General features: G+C 46.7%; 1 long non-coding RNA gene across 1 annotated transcript; it reads right to left on the bottom strand.

The window, feature by feature from the left end:
* Positions 1 to 5,069: 5,069 nt before the first annotated feature.
* Positions 5,070 to 6,780, bottom strand: LOC103243850 (uncharacterized). The gene is made up of 3 exons (XR_005238802.2): positions 6,682 to 6,780; positions 6,015 to 6,159; positions 5,070 to 5,206 (listed from the first exon to the last, which is right to left on the bottom strand). It is a non-coding gene; the product is annotated as an uncharacterized lncRNA (long non-coding RNA).
* Between the last annotated feature and the right edge of the window lie 2,304 nt (positions 6,781 to 9,084).

The following is a 9,084-nucleotide window of genomic DNA, read 5'->3' as shown; positions in this document are numbered from 1 at the left end:
GCATGCATACCTTTAATCCCGCTATGTGAGTATTGCTTGAGCCAGGATTTTGAACCCAACCTGGGCAATACAGCAAGACCCGATTTTATTTTATTTAAAATCCTTTTTTTTTTTTTTTAAGGAAAGAACAAGAGAATGTGGCAAGGGGAAGATTTGAAAAGATAATGGCTGAGAATTTCCCAGTTCTGATGGGGCATCAGACCACAAGTTCTGGAAGCGTGAAGAATTCTAAGCAGGATAAATAAAATAGAATCCACATGCAGATACATCACAATGAAACGTCAGAATTCTGAATATAGAAAGAAAAAAAATTTTATTTTGAGACAGAGTCTCACTCCATCACCCAGGTTGGAGTGCAGTGGCGCGATCTCAGCTCACTGCAACCTCCACCTTCAGGGTTCAAGAGATTCTCCTTTCTCAGCCTCCCAAGTAGCTGGGATTACAGGTGCCCACCACCACACCCATCTAATTTTTGTATTTTTAGTAGAGATGGGGTTTCACTGTGTTGGCCAGGCTGGTCTTGACTCCTGACCTCAAGTGATCCATCCACCATGGCCTCCCAAAGTGCTAGGTGGCATGAGCCACTGCACCCAGCCTGAATATGGAAATAAAATCTTCTTCTTTTTTTTTTTGAGACGGAGTCTTGCTCTGTCGCCCAGACTGGAGTGCAGTGGTGCGATCTCGGCTCACTGCAAGCTCTGCCTCCCAGGTCCACACCATTCTCCTGCCTCAGCCTCCCGAGTAGCTGGGACTACAGGCATGCACCACCACGCCCTAATTTTTTTGTATTTTTAGTAGAGACGGGGTTTCACCATATTAGCCAGGATGGTCTCGATCTCCTGACCTCGTGATCCGCCCACGTCGGCCTCTCAAAGTGCTGGGATTACAGGCGTGAGCCACCGTGCCCAGTCCTAGAAAGAAAATCTTAAGAGCAGCTTTCTCAACAGCAATAATGGAAGCCATAAGCCAGGAGAATGATATCTTGAACATACTGAAAGAAAGTAACTTCCAACCTAGAATTCAAGAGTGAAGTTTCTTTTCTTTTCTTTTTTTTTGGGGGGGTGGGGTGGGGATGGAGTCTCTCTCTGTTGCCCAGGCTGGAGTGTAATGATACGATCTCAGCTCACTGTAACCTCTGCCTCCCGGATTCAAGTGATTCTTCTGCCGCAGCCTCCCGAGTAGCTGGGATTACAGGCGCCCGCCACCACACCCAGCTAATTTTTGTATTTTTAGTAGAGATGAAGTTTTACCATGTTGATCAGTCTGGTCTCGAACTCCTGACCCTCAGGTGATCCACTTGCCTTGGCCTCCCAAAGTGCTGTAATTACAAGTCTGAGCCACCACACCCAGCCAAGAGTGAATTTTCAAACAAGTAAAAACTAAAAAAGTTTGCCATCAGCCTCACTGAAGTGCCCCATGAAAAAAACTCTAAAGGATGCAATTCAGGCAGAAGGAAAGGAATCCCAGATGGAAGGTCTGAGATGCAAGAAGGGATGAGGATTTGTACACAAATGTTCATGGCAGTATTATTCATAATAGCCAAAAAGTGGAAGCAACTCAATGTCCATCAACAGATGAATGGATAAACAAAATGTGGTATATCCATACAATGGAATATTATACAGCCATAAAGAGGAATGAAGTGTTGATACATGTTATGACATGGATGGACTTTGAAAACATTATATTAAGTGAAAGAATTCAGACACAAAAGGCCACATATTACATGTTCCATTTGTGTGAAATGTCCAGAGTAGGCAAATCCACAGAAACAGAAGGTACACTTGTGGTTGCCAGAGGCTAGAGGGAGGAGGGAGGAATGGAGAATAATAGGTACGGGATTTCTTTTGGGGGTGATAAAAATATTACAGAATTAGATAGTGGTAATGGTTGTACAACCTTGTCAATATACTAAAGCCACTGAATTGTACACTTGAAATGGTGAATTATTATTATTATTTTGAGATGGAGTCTTGCTCTGTTGCCTAGGCTGGAGTGCAGTGGTGTGATCTCAGCTCACTGCAAGCTCTGCCTCTGGGTTCAAGCAATTCTACTGCGTCAGTCTCCCAAGTAGCTGTGATTACAGGTGCCCACCGCTATGCCTGGCTAATTTTTTTTTTTTTTTTTTTTTTTTTTTTTGTATTTTTAGTAGAGATAAGGTTTCACCTTGTTGGCCAGGCTGGTCTCAAACTTCTGACCTCAAGTAATCCTCCTGCCTGGGCCTCCCAAAGTGCTGGGATTACAGATGTGAGCCACCATGCCCAGACTAAAATGGTGAATTACAGCACAATAAAAAAATTATTTTAAGGCCAGGCATGTTGACTCACGCCTGTAATCCTAGCACTTTGGGAGGCCAAGGCGGGGGGATCACGAGGTCAAGAGATCGAGACCATCCTGGCCAACACGGTGAAACTCCGTCTCTACTAAAAATACAAAAATTAGGTGGGCGTGGTGGCGTGCACCTGTAGTCCCAGCCACTTGGGAGGCTGAGGCAAGAGAATCACTTGAACCTGGGAGGCAGAGGTTGCAGTGGGCTGAGATCACGTCAACTGCACTCTAGCCTGGTGACAGAGTGAGACTCTGTCTCAGAAAAATAATAATAATAACAGTAATTCTAAAAAGAAATGAGGAGTACAGATATGTAGATGAATCTAAACAAGTACTGACTACATAAACAATAATAATGATGTCCAGTAAGGTTGAAAAAAAAGACAGAATATACAACATAAATGATTTAGTGAAGTTAAAGTGTTTTAGGATCCAAGAGGAAGGTAAGTAAAGGTAAGTAAGTGAACTTTAAGCCTGACCTGCCTGTGATAGTGGAACCTAGGAAAGGCTGAGTTGTCCAAGGAGTGCGGGAGAGAGCCAGGAACCTCAGCATACACCTGAGTCAGCATAAGGAGGTGGAACCAGCAGGGAACAGGGCAGGGGCCTCTTCCAGCAGGGCCGTTAACAGACCACCAGTTTTACCACCACCGTGACCCTGGGCCTCTTCCTAAGCTCCCTGAACCTTAGCTTCTGTGGTGGACAGATGCTAAAATGTTCCCACCTCCTGGCATTCACCACCATCGTGAAATCCCCTCCCTTGATTGTGGGTGGGACCCATGACTTGCTGCCTCTTTTTTTTTTTTTTTTTGAGAGGGAGTCTCGCTCTGTCGCCCAGGCTGGAGTGCAGTGGCCGGATCTCAGCTCACTGCAAGCTCCGCCTCCCGGGTTTACGCCATTCTCCTGCCTCAGCCTCCCGAGTAGCTGGGACTACAGGCGTCCGCCACCTCGCCCGGCTAGTTTTTTGTATTTTTTAGTAGAGACGGGGTTTCACCATGTTAGCCAGGATGGTCTCGATCTCCTGACCTCGTGATCCGCCCGTCTCGGCCTCCCAAAGTGCTGGGATTACAGGCTTGAGCCACCGCGCCTGGCCTTTTTTTCTTTTTTTTAAGAGATGGGGGTCTCACTGTTTTGCCCAGGCTAGTCTCGAACTCCTGAACTCTTGAGTTCAAGCGATACTCCTGCCTCCACCTCCCAAGTAGCTAGGATTATAGGCACATGCCGCCACTGTGCCTGGCTCCATGACTTGCTTCTAACCAGTAGAATATGGCAAAAGGGATGAGATGTCACTCGATTTCATTACGTTTTATGAGACTCCTTGCTGGCCAACTCACTCTAGAGACTCTCCTTGCTGGCTTAGTGAAGCAAGCAGCCAGGTTGGGTGTGATGGTTAGTTTCATGCGTCAACCTGGCTAGGCTATAGGTCCCAATCATTCTATCAAGCACTAATCTAGGTGTTGCTGTGATGGTATTTTATAGATGTGGTTAATATCCACAATCAGTTGACCTTGAATAAAGATTCTCAACAGGCTGGGTGCAGTGGCTCACACTTGTAATCTCAGCTGGGAGCCAAGGTGGGAGGATGCCTTGAGCTCAGGAGTTCAAGACCAGCCTGGGCAACATGACAAAACCTCATCTCTGCAAAAATACAAAAGTTAGCTAGATGTGGTGGTGTGTGCCTGTAGTCCCAGCTACTCAGTAGGCTGAGGCGGTAGGATCAATTAAGCCCAGGAGGTCAAGGTTGCAGTGAGCGGTGATCACGCCAATGCATTCCAGCCTGGGTAACAGAACAAGACCCTGTCTCAAAAAAAAAACAAAACAAATAAAACAGATTATTCTCAACAATGGAGATGGGCCTCATCCAATCAGTTGAAAGGACTAAAGCACAAAACTAAAGCTTCCCTGAGAAAGAGAAGAGGAAGTTCTGCCGCAAGACTCCAGCATCAGCTCCTGCCTGAGAGTTTCCAGCCTGCCAGTCTCCTGTGGATTTCAGACTTGCCGGCCCCTACAATTAATTGCATACACTAGTTCCTTGGAATAAATGTATTGGTGTGTTTGTATGTTTGCATCCTACTGTTTCTCTGGAGGACCCCGACTGATACCTTGGGAAAGCCCACGTGGAAAGGATCCACTTTCAATTGACACCCAGCAAGAAGCTGGAACCCTTGGTCCTATACCCATGAGGAAATGAATTCTGCCAACAACTTGAATTAATTTGGAAGCACATTTTCCAGTCAAAGTTCCAGATGAGACCACAGTCTAGCCAACACCTTGAATGCAGCCTTGAGAGTCCTTGGGTGGAGAACGCAGCTAAGCCATGCCTGGACACTTCCCCATTTGTCAAAGAAGGAAAATAATAATAGTCGTCTCGCAGGGCCATTTTGGGGCTTAAGTGAGACAATCCAACAGTGTGCTCAGCACAGTGCCTGCCACGTATCTAGTGCATGACAGGGTGCAGGACACAGTACCCCAAAACATGGTACCTTGGCTATCACTCTCCTGGGTCCAGGTGATCCTCCAGCGTCAGCCACCAGAGGTCACTCTGACCTTCTCTGGCCTTTCTGTGTGAGCACTGTCTACAAAATAATTCTCTGACCTATCTCCTCTAAAATTAGGTCATAAGACCCTCATGCGACAGATGTTCTGCACCACACCTGGGAAATGGTGGGGGAGGAGGTTGAAGGAAAATCATATAGAGGCACACACACACAAAAGAACCTGAAAAAATAGGTCTTCCTGAGTTCTCTCCCAGTTTATTTCCATCAGATCATACCCCTTTTCCTCTAATCATGTTTCTCCACAACTATCCATTTCTTTCTTCAGACTCAGCATAAACACACACTATTTTCCCCGGGTCTTTGGTCTTCATTTCTGAAGCCTCCTATATCACATAAGACTTTGGTTAAGTAAATTTGTTATGCTTTTCTTTTGTTAATCTGTCTTTTATTATAGTGGTGTCAACTATGAACTTGTGATGGGTGAAGAAAAGACATGGCTTTTTCTCCCCTACATGCATGACAAACCAATAAATGTTAGCCCTGACTTTTTTTTTTTTTTTTTTTTGAGGCAGAGGCTTGCTCTGTCACCCAGGCTGGAGTGCAGTGGTGCGATCTTGGCTCACTGCAACCTCCGTCTTCCAGGTTCCAGCAATTCTCCTGCCTTGGCCTCCTGAGTAGTTGGGATTACAAGCGCATGCCATTATGCCCACCTCAAGTGATCCGCCCGCCTCGGCCTCCCAAAGTGCTGGAATTACAGGCATGAGCCACTGTGCCCAGCCAGCCCTGACTTTAAAAAAAAAAAAAAAAAAAAAAAAAAATTCTTTAAGCCAGGAGCTGTGACTCATGCCTGTAATCTCAGCACTTTGGGAGGCTGAGGCATGCAGATTGCTCAAGCTCAGGAGTTCGAGACCTGCCTGGGCAGCATGGCAAAACCCTGTCTCTACAAAAAATACAAAAATTAGCCAGGCATGGTGGCACACGCCTGTAGCTACTCGAGTGGCTAAGGCAGGAGGATTGCTTGAGCCAGGGAGGTCAAGGCTGCAGTGAGCCAAGATCATGCCACTGCACTTCAGCCTGGGCAACCAAGCAAGACCCTGTCTCAAAAAAAAAAAAAAAAAAAAATTTAGCAGCGGTCTGAGAATCATGAACAGAACTAGGAAGATCTAGGTTCATAGAGCACCCAGGACTTACCATATATCATGGCCTTGATTATTTCAGAGAAACAGTAGGAAGTGGTAGTTTAGTGCACACACACTGCAGTCACACTGGCTCTTCTATGTCAGCTATGTTACGTTATGCTGGTGATTTAAATTTCTCTGTGACTCAGTTTCCTCATCTGTAAAATAACATAAAATCGCACCTGGCACATCATAGGGCTATATAAGCATTAACTGTTATTATTTGCCTCTAACCCACAGCCCTATAACTTCAAAGGATTGTGAGATGAAATAAAATCAATACAGTACACATTCATCTACCCTGTGAGCAAATAAAGATGAACCAATAGGCGGCTACACTTCAGGACTTGCTAATTTTCTATAAACTTCCCATACTTGTTAAGGAATTCCTATTGTGTGATTCTCCTAGGGGTGCCTGGAAATGGGAAGGACGGTATCTGGCACAGACCTCTCCCCCCGCGCATTTTGTCAACTGCTCCCACTCGTGCTGCTGCCCCAGGTCCCCATGTCCAGCAGAGGGCGCTGTGGCCCTAAAATGCAATCCTCAGACGCTTCCCCTCTCCCGCGAGGCCTGCCGCTAGCGAGGGAGGCCACCCGCCAGAGGCGGCCGGCCTGACTCCAATCAGACCCTTTGTCCCAACCAGCCCTTTTCTCCAAGCAATGAGCAAACTCCACATCACCCGCTGCTTGCTAGCTTTTCAAACCGCACGCTGCTCCTTGAAGGGTTTTCTGCAGTCTCCAGTCCTCTAGATCTTCCTTCTTTGAACCCCAGAAGCTTCGCTGCAGCAATGAACCATCCAGACCTTATGCTGCTGTTAGTTTCCAAATTCCTTGGCAGCCCAGCTGTAAACCACCACCTCGCCCCCCAGAGAGCCTCCCGCCACCCACAGCCCGCGCCTCTTCCATCCTATTCCAACTTCTCCAGACAACTCACTGGCCCCACCCAGCTCTCACTTCTGCCTCAATCGGCAGGAGGGCAAGGGACTATTTTTCTCATTTCATGTTCCAGCAAACGATTGTTTGGGGCAAGAGGCCCCACATGGTGGCTCAGGCCTGTAATCCCAGCACTTTGGGAGGCAGGAGGATGGCTTAAGCCCAAGAGTTTCAGGCCAGCCTGGGCAATATGGTGAGACCCTCTTTTCTACAGACAACTTAAAAATTAGCCAGGCATGGTGGTGTGTGCCTCTAGTCTCAGCTATTAAGGAGGCTGAGGTGGGAGGACCTCTTGAGCTCAGGAGGTGGAGGTTACCATGAGCTGAGATCGTCCCACTGCACTTCAGCCTGGGTGATAGAGCAAGAGACCCTGTCTCAAATAAATAAATAAATGATTGTTTTGGGCCAAGGTTAGCATCCTGCAAAGATGAAGACAGCCACCCTCTAGTGAGCACCTACTGTATTCCAGGCATTGATCTAAGTTCTTTACCTAATCCTCACAGCAATTCTATGAGAGTTGTTAGACCTACTTTACAGAGGAGACAGTTAAGGCACCGAGTGGTTATGGGACATGTCTAAGGTCACACAGTTAGTGGTTGAGCCAGTGTTCAAACCCAAGCAGTCTGATTCCAAAACCAGGCTTTTTTTTTTTTTTTTTGAGACAGAGCCTCACTCTGTTGCCCAGGCTGGAGTGCAATGGTGCAATCTCGGCTCACTGCAACCTCCGCCTCCCAGGTTCAAGCGATTCTCCTGCCTCAGGCTCCTGAGTAGCTGGGACTACAGTTGCCCACCACCCCGCCTAGCTAATTGTTTTGTAGTTTTAGTAGAGACAGGGTTTCACCGTGTTGGCCAGGCTGTTCTCGAACTCCTGACCTCAGGTAATCTTCCCGCCTCAGCCTCCCAAAGTGCTGGGATTACAGGCATAAGCCACTGCACCCAGCCACCCATGGCTAATTTTTGTATTTTTATTAGAGACAGGGTTTTGCCATGTTGGCCAGGCTGGTCTCGAACTCCTGACCTCAGGTAATCCATCTGCCTCAGCCTCCCAAAGTGCTGGGAGTATAGTCTGGTTTCTCTTCAGATCGTATAAATCTTCCGTGTTTTACCAAATTGCTGGGATTACAGGTGTGAGCCACCGTGCCTGGCTGGGCTTTTAACAACAAGACAACTGGGCTTTTTAAACCAGACATTATCTGGACTTAATATATCTTAAGTATAGAGCCAGGGCACCATCCCTGTTCTCTAGAATTGTGCTGTCCAGTATACTACCCACCAGCCACGTGACTGCAGAACACACGACTAATCCAAGTTGAGATGTGCTGTGAGTACAAAATACACACTGAATTCTAAAGACTGTTTGAAAAAAATGTAAAATCTAGTGTTAATAACTTTTATATTGATTACATGTGGAAATGATAATATTTTGGATCTATTGGGTAAAATTAGATATATTATTAAAATTAATTTTAGCCAGACACGATGGGTCACGCCTGTAATCCCAACACTTTGGGAGGCCAAGGCGGGCAGATCGCTTAAACTCAGGAGTTCGAGACCAGCTGGGGCAACATGGTGAAACCCTGTGTCTACAAAAAATACCAAAATTAGCTGGACGTGGTAGCGCACACCTGTAATCCCACTTACTTGTGGGGACTGAGGGCAGGGGAGGATCGCCTGAGTCCAGGAGGTTGAGGCTGCAATGAACCATGTTCATACCACTCCACTCCAGCCTGGGTGACAAAGTGAGACCCTGTCTCAAAAAATTAATTTTTCCATAGCTCACAGTAGCCTCAAACTCCTGGGCTCAATCTATTCTCCTGCCTCAGCCTCCTGAGTCATTGGGACTACAAGCATGCACCACTGTACACAGCTAACTTTTATGTAGGTTTTTGTTTGTTTTTAACAGGTGAGATCTCACTATGTTGCCCAGGCTGGAGAGAACATTTTAAATGGCATCTGTGACTTTCATCTTATTTCTGTGGAGCAGAGCTGCTCTGGGAACTCCCAGCTCAGTGGAAGACAGACAGGATCATCTGAATAATTCTAAAGCAGGGGAACATGTGGTCTGTGTTTTGAGAAGTGAGAACAACTTGGTGTAGGAACTCAGAGGCGGGAACTCCTGAGGGAGAGAGTTTCAGGGAAGCCGTCTCAGC

Source organism: Chlorocebus sabaeus, chromosome 16, assembly GCF_047675955.1.
Source record: "Chlorocebus sabaeus isolate Y175 chromosome 16, mChlSab1.0.hap1, whole genome shotgun sequence".
Lineage (NCBI taxonomy): Eukaryota > Metazoa > Chordata > Mammalia > Primates > Cercopithecidae > Chlorocebus > Chlorocebus sabaeus.
This window is presented reverse-complemented; position numbering and strand designations above follow the sequence as displayed.